General features: G+C 41.9%; 1 pseudogene; it reads left to right on the plus strand.

Annotated features, from left to right (window-relative positions):
* Positions 1-748: 748 nt before the first annotated feature.
* LOC123809517 lies at positions 749-15824 on the plus strand (annotated as a pseudogene).
* The last annotated feature ends 9830 nt before the right edge of the window (positions 15825-25654 follow it).

Here is a 25654-nt window from a genome sequence, read left to right on the forward strand (position 1 = left end):
CCCTCTGTATTTGGGGAGGGAAGGTATACTGGATTAGGGTGATGTCTGGGATCATAGGATATCAGACCCAGATATGTCAGGCATATGGGACCCCAGACAAACAAATATGTTAGAATTATTACTGCTGTAGGAGGGTGCATCCAAAGGGTCCCCAAAAGGATTTGTAATGGAGTTCAGAACTCAAGGTCCAGGAAATATTAGAAAAATATATAGAGTGTCCTCACCCTCCACCCCAGGGGAAGGGACAAATGGAGCAGAGCCATTGAGAGCTGTTTCACATAGCAACAGCCTTATAGCTACCCTCTGGTGTGGTCATTTAGCATATCTACAACCTTTAACTGGTTGCATAGATATGTTAAATAGCTGTGACCAGCTCTGAGCCAGGGGAATGGAAGTAACTTCTCCACCAAGATGTAACTGGGAGGCAGGTCCCCTGAGTTACAGCGCCTGCGTGGCAGCTCAGAGAAGATTGGCTCCATGACATGGGGCCATGCCTGCCCAGACTCATGATGGCAGCCCAGTGAAGCTGGAATGATATGAGTTCTGGCATGTGAGGCCGAGTGTGGGAGGAGTCGGAAATGGAGCTGCAGAGGAAGATTGGCGCGGGGATTTAAAACCCAGACTTGGCGGCCATTGAAGAGAGAACCATGCAGCTGTGGCAGTTCAGGGAGAACAGCAGCCACTGAGGAGAGAACCATGTGGCTTTAGCAGAGTGGGGACTCCCGCAGCCGTGCAGACACCATCCGTGATGCAGCCGCCTGTGGCTCCTCTACTGCCTGGCTCCAAGCCCCAGCCAGCTCTGCGGCTGCAGCCACAAGAAGGGGCCACCAGTAAGTGACTTGGGAGCACCAGGTCACCGCCCTGCCGCCGCAGCCACTGCCAGGCCTTGGCGTGCTACACCCAAGCTCACCACTCGGGCTCACCGCTCAGGCTCTCGGAGCCTCAGGCCAACCTTGCAGCCACCTGCTCTGGACCTGGGGCCAGGACACAATAAGCTCTGCGCTAGCCCTCTGGGCGCTGCTGCTGCTGCTACTGCTGCCACCACTCTCCCCAAAAGGGGGATCACGGCCCTCCCCCCCACCGCCCCCGCAGCCATGAGAAGAATCACCATGAGGCTTTAGCTGGAGATCCTGGCAACACAACCAATGGTGCTGGGAACTAAGGAAGGCCTGCCAGCTGAGCACAAATTACTAGGAAAAACTGAGAGCTGCCTAAGCCACAGACTTCTATTTCTTCTCCTGAGATACGGTACCCCAGACTGGGCAAAGGGGGGAAGGAAGGACTATGTGTGTTTGTGGGTGTTTCAAGGGACTTTGGGATTTTAACAAAGACATTAAGTCATTACTTTTAGTCTGTATAACTTGAATAAATATCTCTTTTCTTTTTCACCAATCTCTAGCATGGAGAGCTATAATTCTCTGTCTTAGGGAAAGGTGAACCTAGTACAGGGGACCCCAGGAGAAACGGGGTCAATTCGGTAGCATTGTGGGACCCTCTTCCCTGGTGGCCAATCAGGGAGGATCATGGGAAACCACATGCGCAGTAACTTTAAAGTAATGCAACTACTTGTATATACTGAGTAAAAGCCCACCAAAACTAGCCAGAAAGGGTCCTCCCTATAAGAATAGAGTCCCTCCAGCCCATGAGGTCAATCTCTGCTTGGAGTTGGCCTGCTCCCATGTTCTCTACTATGAACTCTGGTGTTCGGTTCAATTCTTTGTCCCGATCACTAAGAACCTGGTTACCTGTGCCCACCTGTGACACTGCCATTTGAGTGGAATAAGTCAGACAGAGTTTGAAAAGACTAGGAAAGAAAACATTAAAAAACAGGCCTAAAGGATTGGAATTTTGAATTCAACCTACAAACATGGCTAAGATGGATAATACCTGTCCTGGGGCCCATCCTCATAATTCTCCTAGGCATAACCCTGGGGCCCTGCATCCTCCAGACCTTAGTCCAACACCTGGAAGCCACGGTGACTCGTAGGGCCCCTTCCAAAATGTTAGCTCTCCAGCGGTACCAACACCAGTATCAGCAGTTGCAGCCTTCCCCAGAACCTCAGCTGTATAGCCAGGTATAAGTGATGCTAAAAGAACTAAAACACTTTATAGCATCAAAAAGGGGGAATGTGGCAGGACTGCCCTGACGGCCGCCATCTTAGGTAGACTGCCCTCTTAAGCCAGAGCAGCACTTGTTTTATCAGCGTGCTAACTTCCGCATTCTGCTCCTGTAATCCGCTTCCCGCCAGAAACTGCACTCCTCCCCTCTCCCGCTTCTGCCTTTACAGCAAGTACATAAGCAAGGCCCAGAATTTGGAGACTGCCTCCTCTGGGTCCACATGAATGAATAAAACTCCACTTCTCAAACTCCGAAGCTGTCTGAGTCATCTTTTCTGTAACAGCATAGTCAAGTAATTTTACACAACCTGAAATTACTGTATCAAGTTGACATACATAGAGCCTGTGGCAATGTATACAGCAATTAGTAAAGTATGAGCAGGTAATACTACTTTTACCCTTTATTAAAAATCTCTACTCCAGGACACCGAATTTGTGGGAAGCCACTGTGTGGTGTGGGTCCAGCTCCCACTGGAAGATGCACAGGACCCACACCCACGGATTGGTTCTCCTGTGGGGAATCAGGCCTGCAATGTACCTAGGCCGCTATGAGTTGCTTTTTGCTAAAACTCCCTCACCCTGAATTGAAGAATTTTAATACAAAGCAACTTCCTAAAATCCATGCTAAACCTTCCAAGGATGAGTGTAACCGGTTCAACTACTTTTGCCTTTTCATTTGCAAATATCCCTCTTCTGTGATGTGATTAGCAGCATTGGCTCCTTTGTTTTCTGTAAAAGGTAACCACCTAAATCGAGCCTGCGCATAGTTAATGAGAACCTTCTTGTAATGTGCCCAGTAAGACAATAAAAGCTCATCAGAGCAAGGGCCAAGGCTTTTGCTCCCCTTGAGAGAAAAGTCATGCTGTCCTTTTTTCTCCATTGGACTCGGTAGTCCATGTGAATGTCTCGTTTCATCCATAACTACGTGGACCCCATGAGCTGGGATCTGCATCAAAATTATCTTCTTAGCCATGTGCAGAAGAGCTGATTGAAGGTTAAGCCTTAGAAATATAACTAGAAAAGACACCTGCATTCAGGCTGCCTGTCACTACCAAATCCAATAAGCAATGACAGGATTGAATCTTTTATGGGCTGTTGCGGGCCACCCTGCCTGGTCTCAGGAAGCTGTAACCCCCAGTGACTTAGGCTGAGTGAAAGACCTCTGGACCAGGAGCCACTGAAGAAGACAAAACTTATTTCCCTGGCTTGAATGGTAGTCAATGATGGGTAACAATTCTCTTGGATAGAGAATGAATTTAAGACAGACACGTTCACGAAGGAATGACAGAAGCAAGACTCACAGGGCTGTGGAAATGAAGGAGTGATCAGACATCAACCCCTGCTCCCTTGGCTTTGTCAAAGCCTGAGTCTTTGTACTTGGATGTGAGAAATCCAAGTCTCCTGGCTGCCTTTGTCTTCTGAGACCTGCAGGGGCAAACCAGCCCAGGCCAGAAACAGCAGACCCCTGGGGTAATCAGGCCTGGGACATACAATATGCAAGATCCTGTGAGATCTGTTTGCTGAAGGATGTTATTACCTTGGAATTTAAAAGCACAGGCCGGAAACTTTTGGAACCTGTACCTCTTTCATATGTTAAAAACCCCAAACCTTCCCTGGATTCTCAGCAGGAGTGCTGTCCCTACCTTTGTAAACCTTTGTAAGTTGTTTACATCTTTCAATCTTTTCTGCCAGACTGTGAATCCACAAACTAAGTCTGTTTTCTCAATAAAAATCTGCTTGGGTATGGACACAGGGTGCTCCCCACGTGAGGAGTGGCCATTCTGTCTCAATTCCCCCACAAGACCTGGTTGTCTCTGTGTATGTTTTTAGCATGTTTCGACGAACATCCACAGCCAAGATGGATATTGCAGGCCCGGTATCCACCACAATGGGCGCTTCATTCAGATGGCCAGCAATCTGAGAAGATGGCGGGTTCATACCCTAACAAACCATCTTCCCTTCTCTTTCCTGGCCCGATCTTTTATAAGGGGGTGGGGGAAGGACAAACAAGGTGCGGTGAGGGCTTTGAGATTCAGAAGCTGCAACATTCTTGTCCTGGGCAGTTAGCTGTTTCCAAGGGGGAGGGGTGGTTGCCTGCTCTTCCTGGAACAAAGGTTTGGACCTCCCCAGGAGGTAATCCTCTGTCAGTGCCCCAGGAGGTCGGCTGCTTTTCCCAGGAGCCAGGATGGGTCTTATCTATAGTTTCTGAAACAAAAACTTAACATACACATTATTTGCTAGACTTACAGCTTTTTACCTTAAGCTAACATTTTCCAAATCTTGAGTCCCCTATCAGAAAGACCTGATCATTTTTGGCTAATCTACTAAAAAATAAACAAAAACATGAGCATTTTACTTTATAACACATTGTAGTTATCAAGAAAAGTGACAAGTATGGTACTATCTAATTTCTAAGGAACTCATCAATTCTAGAATTTTAAGAGATGACAGACATTAATAGATGATATTACCTCTTCCTAATGAAATAAACAAGACTGAAAGTTTTCAACTCTGATAATAACTATAAAGCCACAAATCCAAGAATCTCAATAAATTCAAGAACAATATAAAATAGACAAAACTGGAAATTGTAACATAATCAAATTGCTCAAAACCAGTGAGAAAGAAAATAACTTAATAAGCAGCTGGGGATGGGATGGGCATGGAAATGTGTCCTATAGAGAACAAAAATAAGGCTGAGAGCAGAATTCTTATCAGATACAATGAAAGTGCGAAGATAATGGAGCGAAGTCTTTTTTTTAATATATTTTATTGATTATGCTATTACAGTTGTCCCATTTTGCCCCCTTCACTCCCCTCTACCGTGCATACCCTCTCCCACTCACATTTCCCCCCTTTAGTTCAGGTCCATGTGTCATACATATACGTTCTTTAACTTCTACATTTCCCACACTATTCTTACCCTCCCCCTGTCTATTTTCTACCTACCATCTATGCTACTTACTCTCTGTATCTTATCCCCCTCTCTCCTCCTTCCACTCCCCTGTTGCTAACCCTCCATGTGATCTTCATTTCTGTGTTTCTGTTCCTGTTCTAGTTGTTTGCTTAGTTTGTTTTTGTTTTTGTTTTAGGTGTGGTTGTTAATAATTGTGAGTTTGCTGTCATTTTACTGTACATGTTTTTGGAGTGATGTCTTTAAAGTGACAAAAGAAACTGTTAACTTAGAATTCTGTACACAGGATAATTGTCTTTCAGAACAAAAATGAAATGAAAAATTCTGAAGAAATGGAAAATTGAAAGAATTCATCTCCAGATACAGAAAATATTAACAGAAGTCCTTAGAAAAAAATTATGCTGGATGGAAGACAAATTGAGAAAAGGATGAAGAGTGCCAGTAAGTATTGGCACTTACTTGCCAGTTATATAACAAATTTAACTTGCCAGTTAAATTATTTATATAACATACAGGGTGGGACAAAAGCAGGTTTACAGTGATGAGTACAAGAAACAGTTTATTCTTATATTATTACTTATTAATTATTGTATTTTTCCCATTTGAACAACTGTAAACCTACTTTGCCCCACCCTGTATGAATATAATAATTAAGATATTGTCTTAGAAATTTAAATATCTTTAGAAGGTAATTGATCGCTTCCTTTCTAGACAAAATGGCATAGATTTGTCTTTTTCTGTTCCTTCCCACTAAGCACAATGATAATATAAATGCTGGAAATAAAACAAAAGACAACAAAAGGAGAGTTCTGACAGGTGGAAAGAAAGGCATACTAATTTGGAGCTTTAAGACTAGAGGAACAGAAGTTCTGGCCAAGATGGAGGCATAGGTAGAAACCCTTCTCTTCCTTGCACAAGCAAAAGGATAAAAACCAATCTAAAATCAATAAACAGTCAGAAGTGCCAGAAAATCAAACTACATGGAACTCCGACAACCACAGAATCAAAGAAACAGTCAGACATAGCAACCAGACCTGTAAGGCAGCAGACAGAGATAAACCATGGTGAGGCAGTGGACCGTGGGGGTGGGCTGGCTGCAGTGAGGCGAGGTGGCAGTCTGTGCAGGAGGGGCTGACTTAAGGGGAAACTGAGACTCAGAGGTGGTTGTGGACTACAGCAGTTGTCGCGATGGGAGAAACTCCTGTCTCACATGAGAATTCATTGAAAAGTGAGCTAGAGATGAGGAGGTGAACTGCATTGTTCCTTCTTTGGCCCCTGCCCCACAGGCAGTGCCAATGCCCAGCAAAGAGGTTTGCCCTGCCCTGGTGAATACCTAAGGCCCTGCCCCCTTACCACTTAACGGGGCCCCGAACAAAGAAAGAGGGCCAAAATGTAAGTGCAGAGCAAAACCCCACAAAGAGAGCTAAGCAATGAGGTGATAACCAACCCATCTGATGGAGAATTTAAAGCCCTGGTAATCAAAATGCTCACAGAACTGATTGAGTTTGGTCGAAAAATGAAAACAAAACAAAACAAATAAAAGATGCTCAAAATAAAATAAAGTAAAATATTCAGGGAACCAAGAGTGACAGGAAGGAAACCAGGACTCAAAGCAACAATTTGGAACAAAAGGAATAAATAAAGATCCAGCCAGAACAGAACAAAGAAACAAGAATTCAAAAAAGTGAAGAGTCTTACCAACCTCTGAGACAACCTGGAACGTTCCGATACCCGAATTATAGGGGTTCCAGAAGAAGAACAACAACAGCAAGAAATTGAAAACTTATTTGAACAAATAATGAAGGAAAACTTCCCCAATCTGGAAAAGAAAATAGATTTCCAGGAAGTCCAGGAAGCTCAGAGATCCCAAAAAAGTTGGATCCAAAGAATACCCAAAGGCACATCATCATTAAGTTACACAAGATTAAAGACAAGGAGAGAACCTTAAAAGCAGCAAGAAAAAGGGAGACAGTTACCTACAAAGGAGCACCCATTAGACTATCAGCTGATTTCTCAGAAGAAACCTTGCAGACAAGAAGGAACTAGAAGAAGTATTTGAAGTCATGAAAGGCAAGGACCTACATCCAAGAATATTCTATCCAGCAAAGATATCATTTAAAATGGAAGGGCAGATAAAGTGCTTCCCAGATAATGTCAAGGTAAAGGAGTTTATCATCACCAAGCCAATATTGTATGAAATGTTAAGGGGACTTATCTAAGAAAAGGAAGATCAAAAATATGAACAGTAAAATGACAACAAACTCAAAACTATCAACAAATAAACTTAAAAGAAAAGAAAAACAATGAAAACAAAAACTAAGCAAACAAGTAGAACAGGAACAGAATCAGAGAAATGGACATCACATGGAGGATTTTCAGTTGGGAGCGGGAGGGGACAAACGGGGGAAAGATACAGGGAAGAAGCATAATTAGTAGGCATTAAATAGACAGGGAGAGGTCAAAAATGGTATAGGAAACAGGACTCAAAGAACTTATATGTGCAACCTATGGACATAGACTAAGGGGGGGATGTTGGAGGGTTGTGGGGTACAGGTTGGAGGGGGAATAAAGGGGGAAAACTGGGAAAACCGTAATAGCATAATGAATAAAATGTGCTTTAAAGAGTTCTCTTATGGTTGGTAATTGTCATATCATATTGCCTATTTTGACAATTTGCAAATAACTGGTTTTAAAATAAATGATGGGTAACCACACCACTAAAAAAAAAAAAAAAAAAAAAAAACCAGAGAAACAGTGTAGTTCAAGATGTCATATAACCCTTTCTCCCCAAAGCCCTGCACACAACAGAATAAGGACACAGCATTTCACTGATGCAGACACCGGCCCGCAGTGTCCAAGGCATTATGGATGAGACATGAGATACATTCACACGGACTACTGAGTCCTGTGGAGGAAAAGGGACAGCACAGCTACCCTCTCAAGGGGAGGGTGTCTCCGAGTGGCCTGGCCACTCTCTCTAGGGGAGAGTACCCCAGTCCTTGCCTTGATAGGTTTTTAATGGGTTTGTTTGTCCAGGAATACAGTTAAAGCTCATTAATCATTGTCAGGCAGTAAGGATCAAACAATAGACAGCATACAAAGAACTATGAGGTCTTATTCTGAGTCAGGGTCTGTCATCTAAAAGGCTACAAAACTTAAGGGACCAAACTCATTTCCTACCCAGCCCTTTTTCATTTAATTAAGAGCATTCTTAGCAAAGCAGATTTCACAGGATTTTACATATTCTTTCTTAAGCCTGATCACCCAGGGAAACCCGCCCTTTTCAGCACAGGGCTCACCGCCCTCTGTCATTTTTTCAGGATTAAGTCAGGCAGAGGAGGCAAGATAGCCAAGAAATTAGGAGACTTCTCACAGACAGAATGAAGACTCAGGCTTTGTCAAAGCTGAGGGGCGAAGGTCCATCACCCCTTTTTGCTGTAGCCCCCCAAGTCCTTCCCTGGGGCCTCCACATGATCATGTCTGCCTTAGGTCGTTCCCCCCTTGAGGAATCTTACCTGTCATTGGCTAACCGAGCAAGCACTAGGGGCCAGTTATGGGCGAAGTAAAAGGAGCAGAAGCGGCGCTCCTGCCAGGGAGATAAGCTTTGTCTCCTTAATGGCTTATGGTCCGAAGATCGCTCACTCAGCCTTAGCCATGGGGGTTGGGGGGTTATAGCTCCTGAAACCAGGCAGGATGGCTCTCAACACTTCACAATCCTCAACCTAGATCCCTAAATCCCAGGTAGATTCATTTTTTCCCCCAGATCAGAAGGGAGTCCCAATGACAACCCCAGGATATAGCCTGGCAGAACTGGAAGGACAACCAATCAGAAGTCCCTAAACCCCCAATAATAAGCAGCCAGTGTGGGTGCCCTTCTTCCCTGCTGGACCTGAGACTACTCCCTCATCCAAAGACACTGTGCAACCAGAAACACCAGAAAAGGGGAAAGTGCACCTCAAATTGCTCAGCTCAAGAAGCACTTTCTTTACATACTAGATCTGAGACTCCCTTCACCAAGAGATGTGGCATGGCCAGGGGCTACAGTGAAAGGGATCCCACTACAATAAGCACCTAGCCTCTGAAGTGTTCTGTGGGCCCAGAGGTCAGAGTGTCCCACTTAGAGACCCCTAGAGAGCTGGTCTGGGAAAGCCCTTCTGCCTCCTCAGGCAGCACCAGCAGGGGCTAGTGAGAGCTATAGCAGCATCAGATAAACAGAGCAGACAAGCATAGCACCACAAAGCCTTTTACAACTAAATAGGCTACAAAATAAGCCCTGATGTGTGTGTTAACCCTAAACAGCGTGAGTTTCTGACATAATTTAAACATTTAGAGAGTCTCCTAACTTAATGGCCAACATGTCTAATACTGCAAAAATTCCTGTCATACCAAGAGCCAGGAAAATCACAACTTGAATGAGAAAAGGCAGTTAACAGCAATGTGAAGCTCAATCGGATGTTGGAATTACCTAGCCAGGATTTTAAAACAGCCATTATAAAAATGTCTCAATAAGTGAGTACAAATTCCTTTATAACAAATGAAAAAAGAAAATCTTATCTGTTGTGCGTGGGTCACCGGCCAGCAGTGACCACGGAACGCTGTGGATGGCTCGACAAAACACACGAGAAAAAACAACACATGCACAGAAACAGACTAGTTTCTGTGGAGAAGTAGGGACAAAATGGCCACCTCCCCTAGTGGGGAGCGTGCCGATTTACCATCCATACCTGCTTTTATTGGGCTCATTTTGCATAATAATTCAGGTAAAGTACAGTACTCATTAGGGGGAAGTAAGGAGCTATAGAAAACAAAGAACTCTGCCAGTCTATTGAGTTGGGGGGTCAAAGAGCTGTAAGACTGAGGAACAAAATAACTTCCTCCTAAGACCCTTCTCATTCAACTGAGAGCATTCTAAACAAAGAAGGTTTCACAGTAATTTACATATTCTTTCTTAGGCCTGATCACCCCGGGGAATCCGCACTTCTCAGTACCGAGTTGCACCACCCTGTCATTGTTTCAGGCTTAGGTGGAGCAAGGGAACTAAGGCAACCGAGAGACAAGGAAGTTTTTTTCCCAGATGCTGAGAACTCAGGCTATGTCAAAGCCGAGGAGCGAGGGTCCATCACCCCCTTTTGCTGCAGCCCCCAAAGTCCTTCTTTTGGGGGGCCTCCCAAAGTGATCGTGCCTGGCTTAGGTCGTTCCCCCCGTGGGGAATCTTACCCGTCTTTGGCTAACCGACCAAGCTTTTTGGGGTTCAGTCATGAATAAAGTAGCAGAAGCAGCATTCCTGCCAGGAAGATAAGCTTTTGTCTCCTTGCTGGCTTTTGGTTCCAAGGGCGTTCCCTTAGCCTTAGCCTAGGCGGGGGTTTCAGCTTCTGATACCAGTCAGGGCGGTTCCCAACACTTATCAAAGAAATAAAAATGTTAAAAAATACATAAAAATTATAGAGCTAATGTCAGAAATCCAAAACTTAATGAGGCTCAGTAATAGAGTGGAGATGATCAAGTATAAAACCATTAAACTTGAAGACAAAACAACATAACCAACGCCATCTGAACAATATAGAGAAAATAGACCACAAAATAATAATCAACCTCAGGGACCTGTGGAACAATAACAAAAATGTCCAACATCTGTATCATTGCAGTTCTAAAAGGAGAGAAGAAAGAGAGTGGACTGAAAAACTTTTTGAAAAAACAATGGGTGAAAACTTCCCAACTTTGACAAAAGACCTTAGCCCTCAGACGCAAGAAACTAGGCAAACCACAAATAGGATTAATCCAAAGAAATTCATGCCAAGATACATTATAATTATTATTTTTAAAATATATTTTATTGATTATGCTATTACAGTTGTCCCATTTTCCCCTCTTTATTCTCCTCGGCCCTGCACAGCCCCTCCCACCCACATTCCCCTGCTTTAGTTCATGTCCATGTGTCGTATATATAAGTTCTTTGGCTTCTTCATTTCCCATACTATTCTTAACCTCCCCCTGTCCATTTTGTACCTACCATTTATGCTACTTATTCCCTGTACCTTCCCCCCATTCTCCCCTCCCCCTACCCCACTGATAACCCTCCATGTGATCTCCATTTCTGTGATTCTCTTCCCATTTTAGTTGTTTGCTTAGTTTATTTTTGTTTTGTTTTGTTTTTTATGTTCAGTTGTTAATAGCTGTGAGTTCATTGTCATTTTAGTGTTCATATTTTTTATCTTCTTTTTCTTAGAGAAGTCCCTTTAACATTTCATATAATAAGAGCTGGGTGATGATGACCTCCTTTAACTTGACCTTATCTGGGAAACATTTCTGCCCTTTATCTTCCCTTTTATTATAAATGATAGCTTTGCTGGATAGAATATTCTTGGATATAGGTCCTTGCCTTTCATGACTTTGAATACTTCTTTCCAGCCCCTTCTTGCCTGCAAGGTGTCTTTGGAGAAATCAACTGACAGTCTGATGGGAACTCCTTTGTAGGTGACTGTCCCCTTATCTCTTGCTGCTTCTAGGATTCTCTCCTTCATTTTTACCTTAACTAATGTAATTATGACGTGCCTTGGCATGTTCCTCCTTGGTCCAACCTCTTTGGGACTCTCTGAGCTTCCTGGATTCCCTGGAAGTCTGTTTTCTTTGCCAGATTGGGGAAGTTCTCCTTTATTATTTGTTCAAATAACTTTTCCACTTGTTGTTTTTCCCCTTCCCCTTCTGGTACCCCTATAAGTCGGACGTTGTTATGTTTAATGGTGTCCTGGAGGTTCCTAAACCTCTCCTCATTTTTCTGAATTCTTATTTCTCCATTCTTTTCTGCTTGGTTGTTTCTTTCTTCCTTCTGGTCCATTCCATTGATTTGAAACCCAGTTTTCTTTCCATCTCTATTGGTTCTGTGGTGCATTTTTCTTCATGTCACTTATTGTAGCCTTCATTTGTTCATCTAATTTGTGACCAAAATCAACCAATTCTGTGAGCATCCTGATCACCAGTGCTTTGAACTGTGCATCTGATAGGTTGGCTATCTCTCATTCACTTACAAGTATTGGCCACAAGGCTTTCATTTCTGTTTGAGCCATCTCCCCCACCCCCACTTTGGTCTGGTTGCGAGCCTGTTACGTATGAGGGGCGGAGCCTTAGGTGTTCACCAGGGTGTGGCAACCCAGTCACTGGGTTGTATGTGGGGGCGGGGTCTGAGAGGGAACAATGTCACCTGCTCCACTCTCTCTAGGACTTCAGTCCCCTCTGCTGCTTCCCACAAGCAGATTGGGACCTTCTGGTGCTGGCTCCTGGGTGGGTGGGCTTGTGTACTTTCTAGGACTCTGTGGGTCTCCCCAAGGAGCTCTCCTGTGAGGCTGGAAGATTCTCCCGGCCTCAACCCCCACAGGTGTTTTCAATCGGTGCCTTTAGGCTTTATTTCCCAGTGGTGGGTCCCTGGGTTGCGCAGTCTGTGTCGCTGCCCATTTTTGCCTAGTTTATCTGAACACGAATGTGTGACTATGGACAGCCAGCTGCCTTGCACACTTCACTGAGTCTGCTCGTTGCCTGCCGCACCCAGGGTTTGCCACTGGGTCCGTCAGCTGCACCTGCATGTCTGGGGTCAGCCAACTGCCGCCTGCAACCTGCACGCCCGTGTCTGCCAGCCACCACTTTTTCCTGCCGGGGCCCCTCGACCCCTCTCGGTGGCCTCCGACTCCACCCCTCCTTACCGGTCTGGATGAATGGTTGTCAGACTTCCGTTCAGTTCATTTCTCTCTGCTCTGGTTGGGCTTTTTTGTTTCTAAATGTTTGTTGTCCTTAGTTTTGGTTGTGCGAGGAGGCACAATGTGTCTACCTATGCCTCCATCTTGGCCAGTAGATCGGGTTTTCTTTTATAAATTAAAAGATGTGCTTTATACTCTGATTAATCCTATTTGATATCATTATTTTCTTTTAAGACAATTTTAGCCCTGGCTGGTGTGGCTCAGTGGACTGACCTCTGGCCTGTGCACTGAAAGGTTGCTGGTTTGGTTCCCAGTAGTGCACATGCCTGGGTTCAGATTTAAAAAATCTTTAAATGCTGAAACAATAATAAGATATAAGTATTCCAAAACATTAAAAGAGAGAGCACAATAAAGAATACATAACTATTGCTGAAAGGGAGCATTAATAAGTTCTGAATGTTATAAGTAAAGTAAAAGGCATATTGAAGAAATGTAAACAAAAAGAAAACAGGATAGTAATGAAATATTCATAAAAATTAAATCCAATGAAAGAAGAATTGATTCAGTCAAAAAGTGCTATGTCATATTCTAAAGGCTATAATTCAAACAGATATAACCATTTTAATTCCTTATGCAACAGGTGTCATAGTATCAATAAAGCAAGAAATGATTAGAGATCAAAGGAAGAAATGGCAAAAACTAATATAAAATAATAAGCACAGGAATGGAAAAACAAAAAAATAGAATCATATTCAATTAGGAAAAACCATGTAAAATTGAAAAATATAATACTTCTAAGAAAAAAAAGAGATAAGCCACTATTAAGACCAATCAAGAAAGCCTGGTGAAGGAAGGGGCTTGAGACTGGTGCCACCTGGAGGTGGGGAAGAAAAGAGCATCTACCCAGAGCCCAGGAGAAAGCATGGGGCATGGGCCTGAGCCACATGTGGGGGTTCCTGAGAGGCTGTAGACCTCCCTGCACCTGAGACATTGATGCAAACAATCTGTACTGGGGGCAGCATTTTAACAAATCCTCAGTTCCTTAGTGACTCTAAATAAAGTAAAAACAGACATTGGACTGGGAAGTGAGTCTGTGTGTACCCTGCCCTCATCTCATCAGATAAAGCCTTCTGACTCCCTGAGACCCCAGCCTTCACATGATGAACTTCAAAATTGTTCCAGGGCCGGTGTTGAAGTTTGGACAGATAACGAATAATAGCAACAGCCAAGTGGTCATAAGAACAAAGTTTAACTTCCAGCAGACAAATGGCAAACTTCTGTTTACAAAAGGAGATGTCATCCTTGTCATTCTGGAGAAGGAAAGGAGATATGAAGCCTGGAGAAAAGCCTGTGTCTCCCAAGTCCAGAACATTGGAGAGCCTCCCACAGGACTTCATGCAACTGCCATTAACAAAAGCTATTATGATGTGGTGCTACAGAATATTTGGGGAACAGAAAATGAATATTATAAAGAACTCCAGATTGTTCTTTCAACATGTCTGTGGCCATTGCAGACCAAAGAGAAGTGAAGTTCTGCGAGTACTTTATATTTAATGAAAAAGCTAGAAGAATATGTTCTTCCCAGCAAATACTTATGCAGTCTTTAGAAGAATGCAGCAAGTTACCTGGAACTCAGCAAAAGGTTGGCAGCTGCATTTTAAATCTGATGCCACAGATGAAAGTCTTCTACCTTGTTTATTGTGCTATCTGCAGTGGATGTTCTCATGGAAGATTATCATCCAGATAGATGATATTCAAAAAGCCATGACTGCCTTCAAAAACCCTTGCAGCCCAGGGTCAAGACCTTCAGAAAAGGAGTTCGAGATCCTGAGGGAAGCCATCTGGAGCTGGGAGGGAGATGACACTGACCCTTGGGCAACATCACTTACATGTCCCAGGTCATGCTTCCATGTGCGGAAAGTGAGGAAAAGAATGAAAGATAACTTCTACGCTTCCTAAATATTTTGGTAATGTGGTCTGTCAGTCCCAAGTTGAATGGTTTTCTCTATCAGGGAAAGCTGCCAATGACAGGAATGACAATCACAAAGCTTGAGGACAGTAAAAATGACAGAAATACATTTGAAATATCAGCGAGCATGAGTAGGTGGAAATGAATGCCATGCAACAACCAGCAGGATCTCGATGAATAGGTGGACCATCTACAGAAGCAAACGAAAGCTGCATCTATCAGCAACCTCACCATTAAGTCTCATTCTGGGCCATCTCATATGCTCTCCTCCCATTCAATCACCAATCCAGCAAGCAGTGGCAGCACTCTGGTGTAGCTGTCGCCCACCTACCACATGCTGCCCCACACCTCCCAGCATACTGCTCCACACACTGCTATCAACTAGGGTATCAGAGCCTCCAAAGACTGCTACACCACCAACCTTGAGCTCTCTGCCACCGCACCTCCCCTCTGGCCCTTAGCTGTTCTCTGCCTCAAGGAGGATTGTAAGTAACTGAGTCCCAAGCACATGAAAAGCTGCCACATAAGCACAAACCCAAGTAGAAGCCTTCAGACATTGAATTTGCGCTGGGAAAAATCACAGCTGCTTTGGAAGGAGACACACAGATTCTGGAAGTCATCTAAACTTAATAGCACAAGTGCCAAAATACTACAAACACTCAATTCAAGTTCACACAAAGAAGCTGCTCCCCAAGCTTTGCATCCAGAAGAAGAAAAAAATAGAGTTGAAAACACTAGCAGCATTGGTCTGACAGTGATAGAAGAACAGAGTCTTGTTGATACTGTCTATGCACTGAAAGAAGAAGTCCAAGAATTAAGATAGGATAGCAAGATGAAATCTATGGAGGAAGAACAGAGAGCCCACAAAGGCCTGGAAAAGCAGGTGAGGAAAGGTCTAAGGAACACAAACGGCCCCGGTTGGGATGAGACCAGCTTCCAAGAAACAACCTTATTTCTTTCTCGAAGACCAGTTGTGAGACCAAGCTGGGAGGCCCGTGACCCCAGCCATTGGGACATTCAGGCCCCAAGGCAGGGCTGGATGAAAGTCATCTTGTTTTCTGTGCACAAAACCCTGGAGTTTGTCACAGGACTAGAAATGATCACACTGTTCTCAAAGAATCCAAACATGAGGTAGACACCAAGAACCAAACAGTGTTCATCTTACTCTGGAAACATTTCGATGACCTCATGTCACAGTGAGTGCAGGGACTGACAGAAAATCCTGGTCTTTCGGTCATTTATGGAACATATGTAAATATTATATATTCATGGGTCATGTAAATACCCCATTTTGAATGCATGTCCCTGATTGTTCTGTCTGGACTGGTTCCCATGCTAGAACTTCCCTCCGTTAACCATTTCGTTCCATGAACTGAAAATCTATTCACACACACACAGAAAGCCAAAACGTGGAGGGTGCCCAAATGGCATTTGGTAGGTGCTTGACTGCTCTCCAGCAGTCTTCACAGTGCTCTAAACATACTTCCCACTTTGTACACCTAACTAATGTAACTGAAAGGGTTTTTTTAAGCTCCTCCAAGGAAATAAATGCTAATCAGACATAAAAGTTAGGCAGTATAAAGCTTTTTATTGGGGTTTGTGCGCTCCCAGGAGAGGCTTTCTCTGTCCACACAGCGATAAAGCTGAGAAAAGTCCATGCAGTGCAGAGAACACAGCGGGGTTTTATTCTGGTTGGCCCTCTTCGTGGGGGCTGGTGATTGGCTCCCTCCGAACAAAGCAGCAACACATCATTGGTGGCTCTTCTCACGCCCTGGTTTGACATCAGCCATCTCTTCCCAGTTGTAGTTCAGCCACCATGAGTAATTGTAGTCCAGCTGCCATTTTGACTGTAGTCCAGCCGCCGCCTTGTCCTACCCTGCCCATCCTGACAGTAACCTCACTATAGCTACAAAGGCACCTTAATGCTATTGGAGAGTCTTCAGTTAAAGCAAAGTTGATGCAGACCCCAGCTTGTGGGGTCTACATCATTATGGATGAAATTAGACATTCACATGGACTACCGAGTCCGATGGAGGAGAAGGGACAGCATGACTTTTCTCTCAAGGGGAGCAAAAGCCTCAGCCCTTGCTCCAGTGAGCTTTTATTGTCTTACTGGGCACATTACAAGAAGGTCCTCATTAACTATGCACAGGATCAATTTAGGTGGTTACCTTATACAGAAAACAATGGAGCCAATGCTGCTAATCACATCACAGAAGAGGGATATTTGCAAATGAAAAGGGAAAAGTAGTTGAACCAGTTACACTCATCCTTGGAAGGTTTAGCATGGTTTTTAGGAAGTTGCTTTGTAGTAATTGTCCTTAATTCAGGGTGAGGGAGTTTTAGCAAAAAGCAAGACTCATAGTGACCTAGGTACATTGTAGGCCTGATTCCCCACAGGAGAACCTATCTGTGGGCATGGGTCCTGTGCATCTTCCAGTGGGAGCTGGGCCCACACCATGCAGAATATTCTACTACATAAAGTTGCAGTCACCCACTTGTGATGGTTCAGACTGCAGCACTCTGGCTGATTGAGGGAGACTCTCAGCCTCAGCCATGAATCTGAGGAGCACTCACCCAGCCCACCCTGTCCAGCTACAGGAGTGTGCTCTCGCCTGCTTCCTGTGACTGTTGTGATCACCAGAGTATTCACTGTACTTGGAGTCACCATGTAGGCTCTAACAGGCAGGCTAGTTTTTAATAAGTTCACAAAGCACACTCTTTTGTCCTCCCAGCAAAAGAGAGAAAGCTTCACTAGAACCTGTAAAGAAAATGCATTGTTCATTACACACCACTGCAGTGATGAAGACCAATCAAGGGGATGCTGTGAGATGACTTTGATGGGTTAGATTTCTTTGTCAGGCCAACATTCTCTCTGAGCTCTGTTTTACCACAGGATGCCACAAGCATTACTGCAGTGCTCAGTGGGAAAGAGAAGTGTTTCTTTCTTTCAGCAAGAAGAAAGCAACATACGTCTTAAATTCCACCTAAGTATGACAGTTTAAATGTGGGTCCATTCCCTCCCTGCACACAAATGACAGAGCAGAGGGAGGGCTCTAGAGGCCTCAGCAGCCTGGGCAGGAGATCCTATGGAGCCCAGCTTGTCCTTCAGCCTCGGAGAAAGGGTCACAGTGTCACAGGGACTGTGCTTTCCATTCTTCTCTTCTAAAGGTGTTGTTTTTAAAGTGAGATAACCTCTTTATAGAACAGGTGTTATATTTTTAAAAACCAAAATTGTTGTACCATGCATTAGAGATTTCTCAGAAATACCTATTTGGCAACATATGTGACTTTTTGTGATTTATGTTCTATTTATTGGTCAAGGGACCCTTTCCACTGCATCAGAATCTTCTGGTGCCTATGATCTGGGCAACTTTGGAACCAGTTGTTTTTCTGGCTGGCTTTCATGTTTTTTTTTCCATGACCTTGCTAACAGTCCCCGTGTCTGCTCATCTCCCAGTGGAGGGCAGTCGCTGAGGCCCAGCATCAACCTGACTGCACTTGACCTTTCAACTAGAATTGCCAACTTCCCATAGTTAGCATTTTGTTCGTTAGTGTGGGGACTAGAAGAGATTGTCATTTTTTTCTGTAAGCCCTATTTTTATAGTAGTATTTTTCTGATGCTGCCTAAGACATTGCAGTGAGAACCAATTAAATTTGTGGGTACTGAAGTTTGCTGTCGGAAGCAACTCTTAGCTCAGGAATAGCAGCCATCCCCTGATCTCCCCACCACTTTGTGATGGGCAATTTTGCCGTCAGCATCCCAGACAGGTCTCTTACAGAACCTGCCTTAACTGTTGACAGAAGCATCAAGTGAGAACACGGGTTACTACTGTTCCTTCCTCTGATGGGGTGATAGTTGAGATGCTTGGGTGATGCGTTACCCTTTCTTCCTGTGGATCCAATATTTCACTAAACTTTTTAGGAAACAGAGAAAATGCATTTGAGAGCAATTCTTACTACAAAGCTGCCTTAGTTTGTAAATAGGCTGCATTCATTTCTCCATGTGACCTTCCAAGGGGTTGGGAATTGATGTGACCAGTAGACAGGGGCACTTCTCTGCTCTCACTTTTCATGGGTGAGGGGACAAAGCCATTGCTACCCTGACATGTGAAGCACTTTCTGTTGCACACGGTGTTGAGATGTGGCATCAGAAGCTCTGTTCACTGTGCGAGAGCCAAGGCAGTTTCACTGCCAAGTACTATCACATCTTCAAAAAGCCCATATTCCTACATTGTGTAAGTCTCTTAAACACATACATAAAAGATAAAATAGCTTCCATTCATATGACAGCTCTACCATAACCCTAAAATTAAAACCTATTAAAGAAAGCACACAAAAGGCCTAAAAATCAATCCATCATAAAGATAAACACCAAAAAGCTTTAATGAAATGCTAGTAAAAATAATCCAATAATATGTCAAAAGAATAAAAAGCAGTTCTTAGTCCCTTAATGAAATGATGAGTCAATATTAAGAAAACTATTAATAGGATTCACCACAGTAATTGGTTAAAGGTAGAAAAAAGTAAACAGTATTTTTGATAAAGACTGAAAAAAGTTAGTAACATCTAATATAAATTCTTGGTTAAAATTCCTGTTTAGAATCAAGAAATATGTACACATCGAAGTAAATTATTTTTAAATAGCAATTATAAGCACTAACATTTTATTATATTCAGAAAAAAATATCTACTACCACAGCTATTATTTGGCATGTTTTAGAAGTTCTAGATAGTCAACAAGGCAATAAAAATTGAAAACTATAAATACAGAAAAGAAAAAAAAAGCACATTATCTTTATGTGAAAAACAAAGATGATCAATTGGGGAAATATTGAAAAGAATACAGCAATTCGGTAAGGCAAACAAGTATAAAACTGGTTTAGAAAAACCAATCATGTTTCCAACATGCCCACAATAACCAAAAATAAAATAAAATAGAATAAAACCAAGTCACAAAATGTGTAAAGTACATACATGCCTAGAAATAAACTTACTATAAAAGTATAGGACCTACATAAAGAAAACAAAATATATTACTGAAGTATAAACAAAAACTATAATTAAAGTTTATTTGTACTATGTGCCTGCTTGAATGTACTAAGTTTCCTCAAATCAAAATACATAAATGCAATATAAACTTTTTCAAAATAAATACAGCTGACGCTTGTACAACATGGGTTTGAACTGCATGGGTCCATTTACACATGGAGTTTTAAAAATAAATGTACAGTCAGTCAGACGTTGATATTCCAGATTTTGCTTTCTCAGATTCAACCAACTGAAGACTAAAAACAATATTTTCTATCTGTGACTGGGAGTCCACGGATGTGGAGGGCTGACACATTGTTCTACATCATTTTATATAAGGGGCTTCAGCATCCTAAGAATTTGGTTTCCTGGGGTCTTGGAACCAATCCCCTGTGGGCAGATATTGAGGGACAACTGTAGTTAAGATTTTGGGGAGTTAAAACTTATATAAGAATTTTGACTGTGTGGGGGGTGTTTGGGAGGGTGGATGGAGGGGAGTCAGCACCCCAGTCCTTGCACTGTTCAAGGTTCAACTGTATTGAATTTTTGTTTTCAAAATAAAAGGGCTTTCTTAACTATAGGGTATAGCAAATAAATTCTTCTGACTGAGAACTACTAGAAAATCTGGATAATTTTTTTTAAAGTTGTTTGAAAGCATCAAGAGATGCCAAAGCCACCAAATCTTGAGGAGCCAGCAGATCAGAGAGAAAGAAACCCTCTGAGGTGAGCCCAACACTAACTCCTAAGTTCCCCCTTAAGGAATTTGCCAATTAATACACATCAGACCAAGAAATTGAAAGTCTGTCCAGAAAGCAGATGCGAGGTGCAGAAAGGCTGAGAGGCTTAAGGAGCTGGGGAGACAGAAGTGTTCAGTCACTAAGGCATGAGGGTACTAGATCTGGCTAGAAGAGAAACGCAAAGAAGCGGGCCTGACCCCTCAAGCTGCTGTTTCCTGCACTGTCTGCTATTTCTGCGTGCAGACAGCACAGGCCCGAGTCCGAACGCAGAGCAGACAGCAGCTGCGAAGAGGGCGACTTCTAATCAAAACTCCATTTCCATAAATTCCTGATGTTGAAATATTTCTTGGAAGAGCCCTAGGACAAGAAACAAATGTCATCAAGCTAATCCCCTGGGAAAACTCGAGTGTCTGTTAGTGAAAAAAATATATATTAACTGTTCACCTACAATATTTTGTTTTGCATTGAATTGCTCAGAAGGAAGAAAATCTTTTTCCTCAAAAATAATGAAAACCACAAAAATAAAAGATGTATTACTTTTCAAACAGAAATAATAGATTTAGTGAGAGAATAAGAAGAAGCTGGAGCAAACAGCTTCTTAAGAGCTTTACTGAGAAATAATTCTCATACTATACAATTGATCCACTTAACGTATATAATTTTTTTAGTGTATTTACATCTATGGCAATATGTGTAACCATGACCACAGTGGATCTGAGGACATTTTCATCACCTCAATAGGAAACATTGAACCCATTAGCTACTACAGCCCTAGTCCCATAGCCCTTCCCCACCCCTAAATAACCTTTAAGTTACTTTCAGTCTCCAGACATTTCCCTGCTCTGAACTGTCGTAAAAATTGAATCATAATATATAGAGTTTCATTTAGCATAAATTTTCAAGGTTCATCCATGTTGTAGCATAGAGTAGTATGTCCTTTCTTTTTATGGACAAATAATATTCTAGCGCATGGATCTACTACATTCTGTTTCTCCGTTTATCAGTTGGTAGACATTTGGGTTGTATGAAATGTTGGCTACAATGAATAATCCTTCTGCAAACATTGATGTGCAGGTTTCTATGTGGATATATGTGTTCATTTCGAGTAAATATGTACCTGGGACAGGAATTCCCCCATTAGATGGTCTTAGCACCCTTGTCTAAAATAAGTTGGCCGTAGTTATGTGGGTTTATTTCTGGGCTTTTGCTTTCAGTGTTCATTTTTGTGTATTGATACTGTATCCCACTACTTTGCTAATTCATTTATTAATTCTAATATGTTTTAGTGGATTCTGCAGGATTTTCTATATACAAAAATCATGTTATCTGTTAATAAACATAGTTTTAGTCTTCCTTTTCAATATTAATTTCTTCTATTTCTTTCCTTGGACTAATTGCTCTGGCTAGAACCTTTAGTATAACATGAAATAGAGGTGGTGAGAACCGACATCCTTGTCTTCCTTCTGATCATTGAGGGGAGGCTATCAATATTTTACCAGTAAATATGGTGTTGAATGTGGGTTTTTATTAGGTTGTGGATGATCTTTTTTTTATTCCTGGTTTGTTGAGTGCTTTTATCATGAAAGAGTTGCATTTGGTCAAACATGTTCTTTTTTCTAAGTCTATTGAACTGTCTGTCATGTGCTTTTTTTTAAAGATTTTATTTATTTATTTCTAGAGAAAGTGGGGAAAAAAGGGAGAAAGAGAGGGAGAGAAACATTGATGTGTGAGAGAAACATCAACCACTTGCGCCTTACACGTGCCCCAACTGGGGATGACACCAGTGACCCAGACATGTGCCTTGACCAAGAATTGAACCAGAGACATTTTGCTTTGTGGGACAATGCTCAACAAACTGAACCACACTGGTCAGGGTATGATTTTTATTTTCTATTCAGTAAATGTGATGTGTGCCATTGATTTTCAGATGTTGAACCAATCTTGTGTTTCTAGGATAAATCCTACTAGTTTGTGGCATATAATGTTTTCTTTTAATGTAGCTAGGCTTGCTTTGCTAGTATTTTTTAGAATATTTTAGTTCATATTCATAAAATTTATTGGTCTGTAGTTTTCATTTCTTGCGATGTTTTTGGTTTTGGTATGAGGGTAACATTGGTCTCATATAGAGTTGGGAAACATTCCTTCATTCTTCAGTTTTGTTGAAAGAGTTTGTGAAAAATTGGTATTAATACTTTTTTAAATATTTGGTAGAATTTGGTGGTGAAGCCATCTGGGTTGGACCTTTTCTTTGTGGGTAGTTGTGATTTTTTTAATAACTACTCGAATCTCTTCACTTGTTATAGATCTGTTCAGATGATTTCTTTTTGAGTCAGTTTCAGTAATTATATCTTTCTAGGAATTTATCATTTCATCAAATTTATCTAATTATTGACATACAATTTTTCATGGAATTCCTTCACAATCTCTTTTCTTTTGAAAATGTCTTTAGGGCCAGTGTACTGTCCCCTCTATCATTTCTGTGATTTGGGTCTTACCTTTTTTTGGTGTGTGTGTCATTAAGGGAAAACTGTTTTTCTATTCAGAGATCACAATATTTCTGACAGCAAATGCCTAAATGCTCCAAGTAATTCTCCAGTTCTCTGCAGATGCCAACGGGGTATCCTACAATTTAATTCAATTCTGACACTAACTACCCAGAGTTAGTGCAAACCCCACAGGTTAATTAAAGGCTGCCACTTCAGATGATGGTTCCAAGTAGTGGATCCTCAAGTTGCCTACACTTCTGTCCAACTTGGCTCCAAGTCAGAAGTTCGTACAACACCCTCTTCAGATTCACTAATTTGCTTTATTTTTAAAATTATTTTTGTTGATTATGCTATTACACTTGTCCCAATTTTTCCCACTTTGCCTCCCTCTCCCCAGCACCCCCACTCCCTCAAGCTATCCCCACACCAATGTTCATATATGCATGGGTCATGAATATAGGTTCTTTGGCTTCTCCATTTCCTATACTCTACTTTATATCCCCATGGCTATTTTGTAACTACCTATTTGTACTTAAGCCCCTTACTGCTTCACCCATTCCCCTATACCCTCCTCCCATCTGGCAACCATCAAAACACTCTCCATATCCATGATTCTGTCTCTGTTCTTGTTTTCTTAGTTTGTTTCTTAGATTCAGTTGTTGATAGATATGTAGTTATTGCCATTTAATTGTTCATAGTTTTTACCTTCTTTTTCTTAAATAAGTCCCTTTAACATTTCATATAGTAATGGTTTGGTGATGATGAACTCCTTTAGTTTTTTCTTCTCTGGGAAGCACCTTATTTGCCCTTGATTCTAAATGATAGCTTTGCTGGTAGAACAATCTTGGCTGTGGGTCCTTGCTTTTCATGACTTTGAATATTTCTTGCCAATCCCTTCTAGTCTGGAAAGTTTCTTTTGAGATATCAGCTGACAATCTTATGGGGACACCCCGTAGATAACTAACTGCTTTTCTCCTGCTGCGTTTAAGATTCTCTCTTTATCTTTAACCTTTGGCATTTTAATTATGATGTGTCTTGGAGTGGGCCTCTTTGCATCCATACTGTTTGGGACTCTGTGCTTTCTGGACTTACATGTTTATTTCCTTCATCAAATTAGGGAAGTTTTCTTTCATTATTTTTTCACATAGACTTCTAATTTCTCGCTCTTTCTCTTTTCCTCCTGGCACCCCTATGATACGACTATTGGAATGCTTGAAGTTGCCCCAGAGGCTGCTTACACTATTTTCTTTTTGGGGGGTTCTTTTCCCTTCTTTTTGTTCTGATTGTTTGTTTTTTGGTTTCTCGTGTTTCAAATCATTGATTTGATTCTCGGTTTTATCCACTCTGCTGTTGTTTCCTTGTAGGTCAGGCTTCCAAGACAGGGAACCATAGCAGCTTTACCTAATACGTAGAAACAAACACAGGGAAGCTGCCAAAATGAGCAGACAAAAAAAACATGGCCCAAATGAAGAACAGATCAAAACTCAAAAAAAAAAAGAGCTAAATGAAATGGAGATAAGCAATCTATCAGATGCAGAGTTCAAAACACTGGTTATAAGGATGCTCAAGGAACTTAGTGAGGACCTCAATAGCACTAAAAAGATCTAGTCAGAAATGAAGGATACACTAGTTGAAATAAAGAACAATTTAAAGGTAAAAGCACTAATTTGCTTTAATGGTTCACAGAACTGAGGAAAACATTTTCCTCACACTGGTTTATCATAAAGGGTATGATAAGGATAGAGGTGAACAGCCAGATGAAGAGGTACATGGGGTGAAGTCTGGGAGGATCCCAAGTGCAGGAGCTTCTGTCCTCCCTGTATGGAGTGTATGGAGTTTGAAGTCACCACCCTCCCTACATGAGGATGTGTTCACTAACCTGGAAGCTCTCTGGGTCTCCTTTATTAGGGTTTTTGTAGAGATTACTACATAGGCAAGACTGATAGATTATTGGCCAAGGCAATTAACTAAATCTCCAGCCCTTCTCCCCTCCGGAAATCAGGAGGTGGTGCTGAAGTTCCAACTCTCCAGTTGCATAGTTGATTCCTCTCTGGCAACCAGTTCTCATCCTCCAAACATCACCTCATTGGCATGATGTTTCAATCACCTCACCTGGTGTGACTGAAAGGGTCAGAGTATGAACAACAAAAAGTCGTCCTTTCACTCTCTTCACTAAGGAAATTACAAGGGTTTTAGGAGTTCTGTGCCTTGAATCAAGGAGAAAGACCTTATGTAATTTCTTATTATGTCACAATATCACACTAAATCTAGCTAAAGTTTTGTCAATTTTGTTCTTTTTAAGAAAAATAGTTTTTGGTTTCATTGGTTTTCTCTATTTTTTCTACTTTCCATTTTACTAATTTCTGCCTTAATCTTTATTGTTTTCTTCCTTCTACATGGTATAAGTTTGATTGCTTTGCTTTTTCAGTGTTGTAAGGTGGAAGGCTAGATTGTAAATTTGAGATCTTTCTTAATATAGGCATTTTCAGCTATAAATTTCACTTGAACCACTGCTTTAGCTGCATCACCTAAGTTTTGATATGTTATGTCTTTATATTTATTCATCTCAAAATATTTTCTCATTTTCATTTTGATTTTTTCTTTAACCCACTGGTTATTTAGCTGTGTGTTGTTTAATTTCCACATATTTCTTTTTTAAGTATTTTTTATCAATTACGCTATTACAGTTTTCCCAATTTTCCCCCCTCCGC

Source organism: Phyllostomus hastatus, unplaced genomic scaffold (assembly GCF_019186645.2).
Source record: "Phyllostomus hastatus isolate PE091 unplaced genomic scaffold, TTU_PhHast_1.1 phas_scaffold_55, whole genome shotgun sequence".
In the NCBI taxonomy this organism is placed as follows: Eukaryota; Metazoa; Chordata; class Mammalia; order Chiroptera; family Phyllostomidae; genus Phyllostomus; species Phyllostomus hastatus.